The following is a 13,819-nucleotide window of genomic DNA, read 5'->3' as shown; positions in this document are numbered from 1 at the left end:
ATGATTTGTTAGAGATGCTTTAAATGTGAACCGCATAAACAAAAGGATCCCATTCGTGTGATAGAAAATGTTTATTTAGAACTCAGAATTTGCTTCCTTTAGCTACTGTCAGCGCAATGACCTTGGTGTTAAAATACTAGTGGAAAATTTGATTTAGCTCATGAGTGCTGCAAGTGGAAATAACTATTGTTGGCTGTTTGCATGAAAATGGAGAGCTGATGTGACAGCTGATTTGGCTGAACATGACATAGCTGTATTAACCTGCAGTAGCCAAATGTGGTGAAGTCCAGGCTGTGGTCACTGGAAAAGCATTGAGAAGATGGAGACCCTGGGATCCCATACATTGTCAGACAGCTTGAGCTGCTCACTAAACCAAGAGGCATGCCTCAGTAATTTTTTGAGAATATTTCTGGAGCGGTACAGCTCACTCAAACCGATGTTTTGCAATAGGCTTGGAGTATAAGATTCACACTTCTTTATCACTGTGCAAACTTCTCGCTGAGGTTACTGGGCAGCCAAGGGGCATGGTTGGCCAGGGAGCATCCCGAGGCAGGAGGGTACAGCTGTGTCCTTCCCATCTGCCCTGCTCCGATTCCCTACGGTTGCGTAGCCCCACAGCTGATCTCATACATCAGCTGTCTGAAGCCAGCACATTGCTATTGCCGTCACTGTCACGACCATGCAGACTCCAGGCTCTGGAGACCTTCATTTCCCTCCAGGGTCAAGAGGACTGCTTGCATTTTCAGGTGTGACTAGAGCTTCAGAGGGACCGTGATGCAGAATTGCACATAGTGACTGCTCTTTTATGTTATGAACTGCACTGAAATGTTGCTAAAATACAAAGGAGTAGCGTTGGTGTTGTTAAGCAGAAGGTATGCTTCCAATGTCAGGAAAGCCATTTATGTCAAGGTTTTCAGACTCCCAGATAATCTGGAAACTGCTTAAAACAGACACTTTTTCTGCTCAAGTAATTTATTTTGCCTACGAGGCTCTCTCTGATTTCACTCCTTCAGTGCTATTAGCACTTCTCATCAACTATTTCCTTGTTAGAGCCTCAGTTGGAGAGCTTTTATGTGCTTGTTATTGTTAAGAAAACTTCTTTGCATATCCATCATATATGATTCCCCTTATCTGTGTTTTTCAGACTACATCTTGGCAGGAATATACCATAGGGCAGTATTAGTGTTCTCAGTTTCTGATTAAGTCACTAGCCACATCAGTGTGCAAACCTACAATAACACCACACCATATTTTATGCTTACATTAGGCAAACAAGCTGTTCAGGGTTGTTCCCCAAAGGAGAAAATGGCAAAGCGGGGATGAGGGTCACTTTCCCAGTTTAGACACCATTCACCATATAAAAGGGTCACAAGGTTGTAAAGGGATCCTAGTACTCACTGACTTTAATAGTAGAAAGCAGAAACATGAAAACCTTCTGAGCACTATTCTTGTAAACAGGACTCAACATGAAATGGCTCTAGGCGCCAAAAACTTTACGGTGTCCCTTCAAATTCTGGTCTGCATCTCCTAAAGGTGGGTTTCAGGATCATATGCAGAGTATTTAGGTTTCCTTACATCTGGCACTGCTCTTTAGAGCTACTTACGCCTTCTTGCACCTGCAAACTGGGGCTGAAGAAAGGTGGAAACAGAGGTCAAAGCAGAAGGAAATCTTCCTTCTAGGAGCTTCTGCGCTTTGCTGTAATTGCCTCTTCTGCTCCCTCCTCAACGTGCAGGTTATATAAAGTTCTCTCAGCTTCATGGCAGTCTGAAAAAGGGATTTAGCTTTTTAGAGTGAAAATGGGGCTGATGTGATGCTCAAAAATCAGAGGACAATTGCAGTGTAAAATTGGCTTGCATGTGCACGACAGACTGGATGGTGATGTGAAAGGAAGATTGTAAGGGCTGATTTGATTAAAAGGCTGTGAAAGCAGCGTCTCAATGGGTATGTCTGGAATGAAAGGGCGTCTGGGGGGACCATTTTCCTGCAGGGTGGGGCTTTTGGTATTTGGCTTTGCAGATGCTAGCTACAGAAATGCTAGGATTTAAGAGCACACGCTTGGTTTTAAGTCTGGGACAGGCCATATTTTCAAGGGTGAGCATGCGTACATCAAAAATTTCAAAGATTTTCATTTTATTTTCTGAAGGCAAGGGAAATTTTGTTTTTCTTTTCAGAGGTAGAGTGATATTTTAGGAGTTCTGTACAAGACCTTTTCAGTATCATGTAGCATCTGCCTACAACAAGCCCTCTTTTCTCTATCTTATTATCATTTAATAAAAGATTCTCTATATAATAAAGACAGTCCAGAACAGGGAAAATTCACAAAGCTTACAGGATTATGTGAATGTGTTTCATATTCGGACAAGATGATGGGTTCCAACCCAAAAATGGGACTCTCAGATGTGGTCACAGTACGAACTATTAATTACGCTTATTATTAATGACAAAAGGAGATTCAGGTTGACAGCTAGACAATAAACAAGAAAATCTTGCTCTTCTGTAATAGCTACATAGTGAAACTACTGCCAGTGATCTGCCAGTCACACATAGCAAACTATTTAAATATATAGGATGTGCTCCAAAACGCTGCAGAAACAATCTGCTGACAGCAGCACTGTGCATTGGCAACGTGCCACCGGCAGGTGCCTATGGTTAAAGACATGACCCAAATTTTACATGTTGCCACAGATATTTAAAGAAGGGAGACTAAAGCGTGTGTTGATTCATAAAATGTACCGGCCTTTCCTTTTTTTTTTCTTAGTAATCTCTAATCAAGTCGAAATTGTCTTTCTAATGAGTTATTTTCTACCACAAACCCCAATGCTTTATTCATGAACATTGTTGAGGTGCCTGGGCAAAACCAGTCATAAATCATTACTCACATAGCTGAAATTTTTGTCAACATCTTTCATTTCCAATTTGTATCAGGACAGGGCTTGCACTCACTTGAGTGCACAGAGTGACAGGTTGAAACCTGAGCCGGGCTTAAAGTGATTTCCACGCACGAGAGAGCTCCTCTCCTTTGGTGGGAAGTACATGGGGAGATTCTTACTGCGTGTGATACTCAGCAAGCATTCACAATATTTATTGAGCATAAAGTTGCCTCCATTAGATGAATTTGTGTCAGCAGAGTTATTATTCATATGTGAGAGACATAAATAATAGAGTCAGAAGACCCCAGCTTGCTGCAGTCTCAAAGCCACATGATACATAGGGATTTGAGTGGGGAGCATTAGTATTATGCAAGTGATTTGTTAATGAAAACATGTAATTTAAGGAACACTCATTTTGAAGGATGGAGAAAAGGAGAATCTTCTATCAAGGGGAAGTAGTGTAGACTGACTTTAAGGGTCTCTGATTTATATTTAATAAGAAAGCAGGAGCGCAAAGACAAGCCTTTCATAAGCTAGAAAAAGCAAGCCTGTCCCTCACCCAAACCTCAGGAAACAGGGTCAGGCTCCAGGGGAAAAAAAAGGAATTTATGTAAACACACAAACTCCAGCTGGAGGTTTAGTCCTTTAAAATCTGAAACAAAAACCTTCCGCAGAGCTGGCTGCCTAGGTTCTGGGGTTTGGTAGAGTAATATGTTCCCTTGTGTTTTTATTCATGTCACCATAATGAAAGCTGACTTGCTTTTTGAATAATATATACTTTATCTACATAGTGAGAGGAACTGAAACGGACATCATTTACTGCAGGTTTATTTAAAGGGCGCCTCATACTAAACAGAGTGCCCATTATAGCTGTAAGGGTTTTTCAACACAAGGAATGGAAAAACTAGCAGAAAGCACATTTTCATTGTAAGCAAAATACCTTTGAAAAGCTTGTGTCTCCTGCCTTGTAAATGGATGAAGGAGACATTACACTGGCAAAGTACGTGCTAGCTTTGGGATGTCTAAAGACCATGGCTAAAGACCAGGACCTGGAAACCTTGAGTCTTTTTATGACAAAACATATCTGTGAATACAGAGCAAAATGGACTTTGCTTTGGCATTTCCCTCAGCAATGTCTGGATGTAAAAGGAACAAGATTTGGGGCTTGCCTTGTCACACCACCCTTGCCATACAGATGCTGGAGGAGCTGTTAGCCCATTTGACACCTCTTTCAGCAGCTTGCGCAACGGATAGCCATCAGTTGCTGCTGGCATGCAGCAGTCAACTTATCCCCATAACAAAAGACTACAGACTGCAGCTGGATCCAGCGAATAACCGGGGAGCAACACAGGAGTGGAGGGAGTCAAACTGTGGAAATGTCCCTGGTAAAATGTTACCCTGATAAGATAAGATTCTGGCCCTGCAGTTCTGCTAAAACATCAGGAAGCCACAAAGCATTTAGATACACAGCTTCCTCTCTCCTTGCTTGTCCTAGTTAATATAGCCCCTTTGCAGTATGCATAGAAGATGTCATTGCAATAGAAAGCAAAAGATTTAGGATTTAGCCGCCCTTCCACGCATCACCGATCACTTGGATACAGGACTCTACCTAGCAAAGCTAAGAGGCAAGGGACACCACAAGAAATAGCAGTGTATTTTCATGCCTCAGCTATTGTAACTCCCTCTGATATGGGCTGCTCATGTCCCAGTCCTCCAGATGAGAGCAAGTGCAGAATTCAACTGCCTGATTTACTTCACCAGTGGAAGGAAGCCTTAGCCATGTCTACACCATTACCAACTGGTCACGTTGCCTTTCCATCCCTATCTGGATCCAATGCAAGAACACAGCCCTCCACTGATTTTTTGTTTACTGTTATTAATGTATTTTGGTAAACGAGAAAAATGGCAAAATGACAGGGTATATAACCTCTAATAGTAAATCTTCCCAACAGTTTTTGCCATAGAAATAGGTCCTGGACATGAGGAGGAGTTCTGTGAAGCGTGGAAGTCTAAAGGATGAAATGCATATACCATCATCCCATCATGGTCGTAGAGCAGAAGCAAGCTTTTCTTTAGGCACTTGCATTTCCCCTGACTGGTGGGAAATGCAGCCTTCAAAAGTGGACAGTTCTATAAAATGGATAAGGAAAGGTGGGCCCACTTTGATGTATTATTGTTATACTAGAAAAAAACTCATTCCAGAAAATGAATGCCAGCAGCCATATGAGCATGCAGCTGGACAAAACATCTGTGTTTCAAGAACACAGGGGGAAGTGACCATATGCGCAAAGAATCCCAATTCCTTTGTTCAAAGCTAAACACGAAACTGTAACAGGAAGCCTTCCTGGTGATTAAAACCAGAGCCTCACCGCAATACCTGATAGCCAAACAGGTATGAGCTATTTAGACATAGCTAAACCTTGTATTAATGGAAGATCATTATACCTAAATTGGTTTTCTTGGAAGTCAAAAGGGTTTCATTTTTAAAAGTGTCTGTGCACAAGCCAGCACAAAGCAATCCAGTCGAGAGACAAACCAAGGACAGAGTTGTTCAGTGCACCAGAAGCAGGTGTAAGACTGGGGACAGTAGACGTCCTCATGGTTTTAGGGGACTCCGTGGGTATTAGGAAGCCCTGCCACCAGCTAAGCTGTGATTTCAGTTGCAGACCTTTATAGCCCAGAGCATTAATTTTTTTTTTTTATTGAGGAACATGAGCTGGGGCCTAGTAGTAACTAGCTGGAGCTCTAATAGTAGAACTGCACAGTGATGTTCAAACATGGACTTGCAAAACCCTTGTGCCAATGCTTCCAAATAAACCAGAGCAGGAATTATTCTCCTGGGTCTGTACAGTTCTCTGCCAAGAAGGATTTGACTCTGTCAAGAACTGTAAATAGTCCCAGTACCTTCTAAGTTAATTAACTGTGCAATGGGCCAGGTGTTACTCCATGATTAGTTTGTGCACAGGATTTTTAACTAGCACAGCGAAGAGAGACAGAGCCTCAGTAAGACGCAGAGCTCCCTCCGCTTCCACTTGTGCACCTGTAAGAGATCTGGGCAGAATCCAGACCTTGGCACTAACCACAATAACACGTGTATCTTCAAGGGGAAGGATTAATTTTACCTAATTCAAGTTGTTTCGCAGGTAGGTGCCCAGCCTAAGATAGTTGTGCAGGTTCTTCCTGTACTTAATGGAGAGATATAGGCATTTCCATGAGCAATTTGTCCTACTCATCTCCGGTGGCAGCCAATCAGATGTAGGATTTCTGCTGCTCTCTTCCCATACTTGGTTGCACATCCAAACCCTTGCACTCTCTCTTTGATCCTTGACTAAATGCATGTTCAAGGGAGCTGCTTCACCAAAAATGTGCTTCCCTTTCTTCTTCTCTTCTCTTCTCTTCTCTTCTCTTCTCTTCTCTTCTTCTCTTCTCTTCTCTTCTCTTCTCTTCTCTTCTCTTCTCTTCTCTTCTCTTCTCTTCTCTTCTCTCTTCTCTTCTCTTCTCTTCTCTTCTCTTCTCTTCTCTTCTCTTCTCTTCTCTTCTCTTCTCTTCTCTTCTCTTCTCTTCCAGGTTAGCTTTTGGCTGCATCAATTCTTGTAAGTGGTTCATAGTACACTTTTAGGATGGGAGTCTAAGCATCATACATGACATAGACTAAATGCAAAGTTTTGAGAAGATGCAAGTTGAGATTAACACCATGTCATTTGTCAAGGTCATGGCTGGAGGGCTGGGGGAGGAATAGAGAAGAGGAAGGGGAAACCATTTAATTTCACACAGTTTTTGCAGGAAGCGTTAACCCTGAGAAGCAAGTGCACTTTGAGGTAGTCTGCCTACTCCTTCTTCTGCCTGGCGACCTCTGTCTCCCCTCTTTACCTCAAGGTTGTTCCCCATAGTAATGTGACCTTGATAAACTGAGGTGAGTCATGCACACACTGTCACCACACTGAAGAGGCTAGAAGGGAACAAGGACGGGGGAAGAGTTGAAAAGTAAGCTGTGTGAGAAGGGACAGTTGCAAAACTGTACAGGGAGGTCACACACAATTTGCCTGAAGTATCGAATGCACCTCTTGTCTGACTGGTGCCCCAGTGTCTCAACAATAACTCAAGAAAAGCAACATTCTTGCCTCAAAAAGCAAATAATTGTTATAAAGGAATTTCCTTTGTTTTGGAGCTATTTGTTAGTTTTTATCTTCATGTCTTAAATCTATTTATGTTTCACTATGATTAGCGGTTGCAGTCCTTAATTCAGGCACTTAACTGTTTAATCTAGTCCTAAAACCAGATAGATTTTAGAGATAAGATAATTAAATTTTGACCCTGTGATCAGAAAAACCACAAACCCAGAAAGAAAGCCCTGATGTTCCACCCACTCCCTGGGCAAAAGCAGCATTTTGACTGAAACAATTCTGCCTCTTGATTTCCTGCTGCCAGACTTTGGCCACCGTCAATTATAATAGTCAGTATCTCCCTCCATTTCAGTTGGACTAACTGTGGGGGAAGGTATGCCTCAGCAAGGATAAGTGAGAAAGAACTTGGGCCTTCAGCGGCTGCAGGTAGAGGGGGGATGAAAGAAATTACTCTTTTGGTAATTCAGCTCAGATTTTTCTCTCATTGGTTTATTACCACTTGAGCCCCACAAAGTTGTTACTAAGCCTAATCCACTTATTAAACAGGATCCTGCTCCCATGCATATGGGTGCAACCCTACAGTAGTTCCACTGGAGCTCCTGCTGCTGCTTTATTCACTTGACCAGGCAATTTTTATTCACATGAACACATCTAGAACATGTTACTTGCATGAATAGCTCCAGATTTTTCTTCTAGGCTGGCAGCCTCAGCACCAGGTTCAGACACCTGCATTCACTTGACTACAGTGTAGTTGCTGTGAACCTGGTGTACAAACTCCTGCTGTCGGCAGTGGAGAGCTGGGGCTTGGTTAGTTGCCCTTGTATTAGCGTCTGGCAGGGCCAAAGACATCTTTGATTACTCTCAATTGCCTAATGGCACTGAATACTTAAATTCAAGCAACAGACTTAAGCCCTGATCAGTTCAGCCAGTGGAGCCTAAAGAGGGATTCAGGGCACAAGCATAGGTGCTCACCTGAGGGTGAAGTTAAAGGGGTCTCTAGACCCCTTGGACTGTACTGCCTGAACCTCCAAGACTATAGCAGGCGCATGGGCACATAGCGTGCACGTAGGCACCTAAGCCTCTCCCAAGCCATCTACAGGTAGGTCTATGCTCATGTGTGCACTGCTCACATGCTCAGCTGGCTACAGCTGGGTAGGCAGGTGAGTGAGATGCTCAGCCCATAGCGATACACACACCGACTCCCTGCAGGGTGTGTTAATTTGGGCTCGACGCTACCATAACCATAGCCACAGGGCTTCTGGCTGTACTGAGCAGAACCAGCTCAGGACTGCCTGCAAATGCCAAGCAGACATACCACAGAAATTTCCCTCTTTCCCGTTTAGAAGTTTGACCAGATGATTATTATTTAAATAAGTTGAGTTTTCCATGTAATCAAATGTAAATACGAACCATTTATTTTCCTTAGTGTTCAGGGATTATGATCGGTTCCGACTCTTTCACAGTAGTTTGTAGGACTATGTTCATTACCATCATTTTTTTTTCTAGCACATTCTTTCTGTCTGTGAGGTTTCACACTTTGGAGCCTTATTTGATCTGCAGCGTTATCTCTTAAATCTATCCCTGGCTATATACTGTCTTTTTAATTTTCAAACTGCATCAAAAGAATCCTTGAAGAACTCAGGCAAACATCCAAAAAATATTTGCCACCTAATGCCCCCCTGAGCAACTAAGTCTCTTGAGAGCAAAAGGACTTTCATTCCTAAATTCTTTTCCCAGTGAATACAAGTGTTGAATTTGCTATTTTCTGTCTTTAAGAAGAACAAAAAAATGTCCACAAGAAGAAATATTCTGAAATATTTTGATTCCAAAAATATCCATGTATTTCATTTTGGTCTGTTTAATTGACATGAGCTCCATTTCAGGTCACCTGAGGGTTGAACTGGATTTCTCTTTTGGGGTCCATTGCCTTGTGATGTTGTTTTGGAGCCTGATGCTCTTATTTTTCCCTGGAAAATGGTTTGACCACACTGTGCTTCCCCTAATGATAAGACCTTCTCATAGGTGTTATTCGGAAAGTGTTGGCCTTCAGGAACTCCAGCTCAATGCAAAATATAAGTGCTCGTTCCTGTGTATCTAAGTGACATGATAAGAAACATTAAAATTGATCAGAGTTGAAATTAAACGTACTGAGCAAAGTCTTCTGAATTAAGATGAACTTTTCCAAAAACAAAATTGAAATTAAATTAAATTAAATAAAGCTTCCTACTGACCATCTCTTATTACTTACTGGTGTAAGTAACTATTTTCAGCTGTAGCACAACAGGTGATTCTAGAAGATGTAAGTCATGCACCAAGCATAAAGCTGAATTTAATGTTGAGGAAATAGAAGCTGATTTCCAACCCTTTATAAACATCATATGTCAACTGTTCATATGCACTAGCAAGCAAAGTCAAGCTACATTTTAATAAAAACATAACTATATCCTTGATGGCAGTACAATATGTAGCAAGATGCTTGTAGACTTGAAGTCATCTATTAAAGTTTATCAAACTGACTTTAGATTATTTTTATCCTGCTTTTTCTTATGTGAATATTTCTTAAGACAATACTTTCATTAGGTGACCAGATGAAGCAGTTCAGAAGTATAAATTTTCTGAAGTATTGAAAATGTGAGATAACTGATTAATATGAGTGCGTAAGGAAATATTACTGCCTGCCCAGACACAATGGCACCCACATTTGCCACCCACAGTTTTTCCCCTGAGCAACTAGCATCCAATTTAGCTCTCCCCAAGCCCTGAGTAGACCCATTCATGGTAATTATTACTTCGTAAATTGTCACTCATGGCTGTCTCTTTAAAGGATGGCATAATCACAGATTCATATTACAGATAATGTTATTTATTGGATAGTCTTTCCTAGACACCTGTCGGTAAATAGCTGTTCTTTAGGCTTTTTCTCTGTGGACACATCTCATAAATACATCTTCAGAAAGTACTGTATATCAGATCTTTTGATTTTCCACCTCCAGGTATTAGTGGGTCTTGTAACTCTAAGCTCTTGAAGATGCCATACAATGGGGAGGATGGCTAGAAATAAAGGTGGTTTTCAGGAAACTGTTGAAGAGTTTATTGCCAAAGAAAGAAGGTTAAACACACACACAAAAAAAAGGAGGTTAGCACTTTTTTTTTTTTTTAATCTGACATTTTACTGAGTAGACTGGCATTTTATTCTAGACTTTCTCTTAATCTTAGAAAGCTGCTCAGTCTAGGTAAAGTGGCACAGAAGTGTATATGGTAGTCTAAGATACTCCCATATGAGAAGGGAATAAGCTTTGCTTCTGTAGTGCACGTTTTATGCTTCCAAGTTCTCATTTGTACTAAACTAAATTAAATCTAAAAATCATCCTCCTAACTAGCATAGTGATTTGGGCATGAAAGCTGTATAGACACAGCTACATAGACACTAATTTGTCAATGAGCAGGGAAAAGACATGATACTACTATTATTAACATCATTCTCTCTAGTGCTGAACTCTGTTCTGTTGGCTCAGGGACTCCACAGGTCCTTGGCAGTACGATGCCAGCAGGGTTGTTGTGTTTTTTGGAGTTAATGTGGAGGCATAGCGTCTCAGTGCCGGATGCCTCATTGATTCCTCAGGAGTCTTGTGGACCTCTGTCCAGGGCAGATTGCCTCCACAGAGGACAAATATCTACAGGAAAAATGTCCTCGGTGCTAGCAGAGAGATGGAATTCTCCTTTCCTTTTCTGCTCTCCCCTCTTTATATTCTCCAACAAGTTTGCCAACCAAAGTAGCCATGCCACTTAGTACAGTGGATATTTTATCTACTGAAAGCACAGCATTAGCCTGACAAACAGCACCTTGCACACAGAGGAATGCAGATTTAAACAGGAGTCTTCTGAGATAACTGCACATATGTTACATGAAAATGTGCTGAAAATTGATATGTATAGGTTTCCTGTTTGACAAGGAAACTCTCCTGAAAATCACAGAGCAGCCTAATGGCAGCTCATATAGGACTGTATCATCTCTCCCCACAAAAATCCCTGAAGGAGGGGAGGAGGAAGATGCCATAAGGCACACATCCAGATTGTCCAAGTCATTTTACTGGGTTGGGCTATTGCTGTGGCAAGTGAATGCTGTTCCCAGAAACACCTATTTCAAGTTGAATTTGATTTTCCTTTTCTACCGAATGCACCTCTGGCATTCCTGCCTCCCCATGCAGGGGATTCCCTGCTCCGTTTCCCCTGTCCTGGTGTGGAGAGCAGGCCCTGCTGTTTCTGGAGGGTGAGGAGGCGTTAGTGCCTGGCAGACAACTGGAATCATCCACACCTGACTGAGGAGTTGAGGATTTTTGGAGACTTCCCCTTAATGAGGCATCAAGTGCCTTTCCTGAGCAGGAGCTAGGGCTGGAATAGCTCACAATTGCTTTGCCTTGGGTGAAGTTACTGCCCATACCTGGACAAAGACGTCCCAACCAACCTTGAGCAAACCACACAGTGCACCTACACTTCATTGATTATATGGGCTAATAAGTGTGTTTGAAAACTCTGATCTCAGGTCCTGAAGATTTGGTTTGTTTTCCAATCTAGTTCCGCTTTCTAGGACACTAAGACACATCTTTATCAGCTTTTCATGAACAATTTGTCTTTGCCATTCCAGTTATTTTATCAATGGGTTGCTATGGCATAGTTATATTATGCTGTTGTTGCTGTATACAGGTGTTGTCGCAGAGAGAGAGGCTGGCATGCCTCTGTGCTCCCAGGGGGGACACAGGTTTGCTTTTTGGTTCCTGGTGAGCTGGAATGTCTCCAGAACAAGAGAGATGCAAAGAGCTACGGGCAGTTTTTGGGAGCGCCTACCAGCTACCTGCAGGGCTGCAGTCCTTGTCCCACAGAGAAAGGAGCATGGCATACCCCTTGGGTCTGAAATAAAGCTGGGTTTGATTCACGGGCCTCGCATAGCTTTCTGTGCCGCTCCAGGCAGGACGTGAAGTGGGGTAGCTGACTCAGTCCCTGAGCTGGCCAGCTGGGACCCAGCTCTGGGCTGGAAGCCATGCAACTACGTTAGTGCGCTGCTATGTCTGAACTAATAGACCTTGCTTCGCAGCATGCTTCTTTGCTTGTGCTTAAGTCAGACATGGTTTTGGGGCTGGCAGATGTCTGGTACCTGAGGAGCATGAAGACTGGGATGAGTGAGCTTGTGTCTGCAGTTGCTTGCATAGGCAGAAGCGTCTGTCCCTTGCTTCATAGCCCTCTCACAGTAGTTTCCTGCTCCCAGAATGACCAAGGAAATGGGGCTATTGCACGTTGTGAGGGCCTCAGATATTACAGCTGTAGCAGTTGTATCAGAGGGGCAGATGTAGTGGGGAGCTAAAAGAAGGCTGGAGCCCCTTCCCCATAGCCCCAGGCACTGTGGAAATTCACAGTCACTTGTGAAGGGGCTGCACAGCTTCATCACTTAGCTTCTGCCATCCTGCAGCTCTGAGTTGGATACCTGCACCAAGATAAAGAAACATATAATATATACAGAGCAGGTACGGAGGAGCTAGAGGAGAAAGTCACAGAAGTTGAATCTTCTCTGGCTTGCCCTGTATGAGAGGCCACTTTAATGTTCCCAGTTTCCACTCCTTTGAGCCTCAGAGCACTTTTGGCCAGAGTGTATCTTTTGTAGTTTGAAGACTAGGGGGAGAATCCACCATTCTCCTTTTTCATTTGTTCCACTGGCTGACCTCCTTCACTATTAAAAAACGTGTTTCCTACCACAGAATAACCCCTGTCTTAAAAAATAAAAAAAGTATTTGTTGGAGACAGTTAAATCTGACCTAACTAAAATTCAAGAGTGAGTGAACTGTCCCCATTCCAAGATCATGTTATTGCCCACAACTTATCAAGTATTATTGCTTCTGGCAGTGTCTGTCCCTGAAATAAAAGGACCTCAATTTAAAGAATCACTTAGTTTCTCATATAAACAATGATGAGATATTAAAACACATATGAGCACTGAAGGCTCCATCTGTCTTGTAAAAATAAGTCCCACATAGCTACATGTTACTGCATAAGCTTCCTGGTGGGAAAGCCCTTGTTCAGCTGGGCAGGATCACTTTTCATCACTAGAGAGGGGAAAGAGACAGTCTGTCCTGCTGCCTCTCCCAGTCTGGCTGGTTTGCTGGGTAGAACAGCTTTATGGTGATCACAGCTGTCACAATTTATGGAGGACTCGAGATTATTTCATTGCACTGCTGACCTTGTGGCAGAGCACAACACCGTGCATAAGGCTACAATCCTTTCGGCTGTTTCAAACACAGGTAATGCCATTGAGAAGGCTGGGCACTGAGATTTTCAGTGAGAAATCTGTGCTCTGTCAGTAACCTGCCCCTGTGCATGTGTGTTTTTCCCTTCCCCCTCTCCTATAGCTGTCACGTAACCTCTTTGGAGCAAGCACTATTCCCCACTGTGTTTGTTCAGCACATAGTGGAACAAGGCCTGTCCATGCTATACAGCTAGTTACACACTGTTAAATTTAAATGTCAGCTCCTGTCATGCCATCGCCCACCGAGAAAGCGTACGTCACTGTTTTGAAACTGCGATACAGCATTAGAGGGACTAAATAGTTAAATTCTTATGGAAACCAGAGATTTTGCTCCAACACTTCCCCTTCCTTTTGTTTTTAACCTTGCTTTCCTGTCATATGTTATCCTGTCCCCCACCCCATCCCTCACTGCTGGCTGCCGACCTAGGGCTTGCATGTGCGTGGAAGCACGGCAGCTTGCCTCCAGGAACAGCACTGTTCTCCACAGCAAGGCTTGGCGATGCTGAGGCATTTCAATGTCACTCGTGCT

The sequence above is a fragment of the Gymnogyps californianus genome, chromosome 1 (assembly GCF_018139145.2).
Source record: "Gymnogyps californianus isolate 813 chromosome 1, ASM1813914v2, whole genome shotgun sequence".
Taxonomy (NCBI): Eukaryota; Metazoa; Chordata; class Aves; order Accipitriformes; family Cathartidae; genus Gymnogyps; species Gymnogyps californianus.
This window is presented reverse-complemented; position numbering follows the sequence as displayed.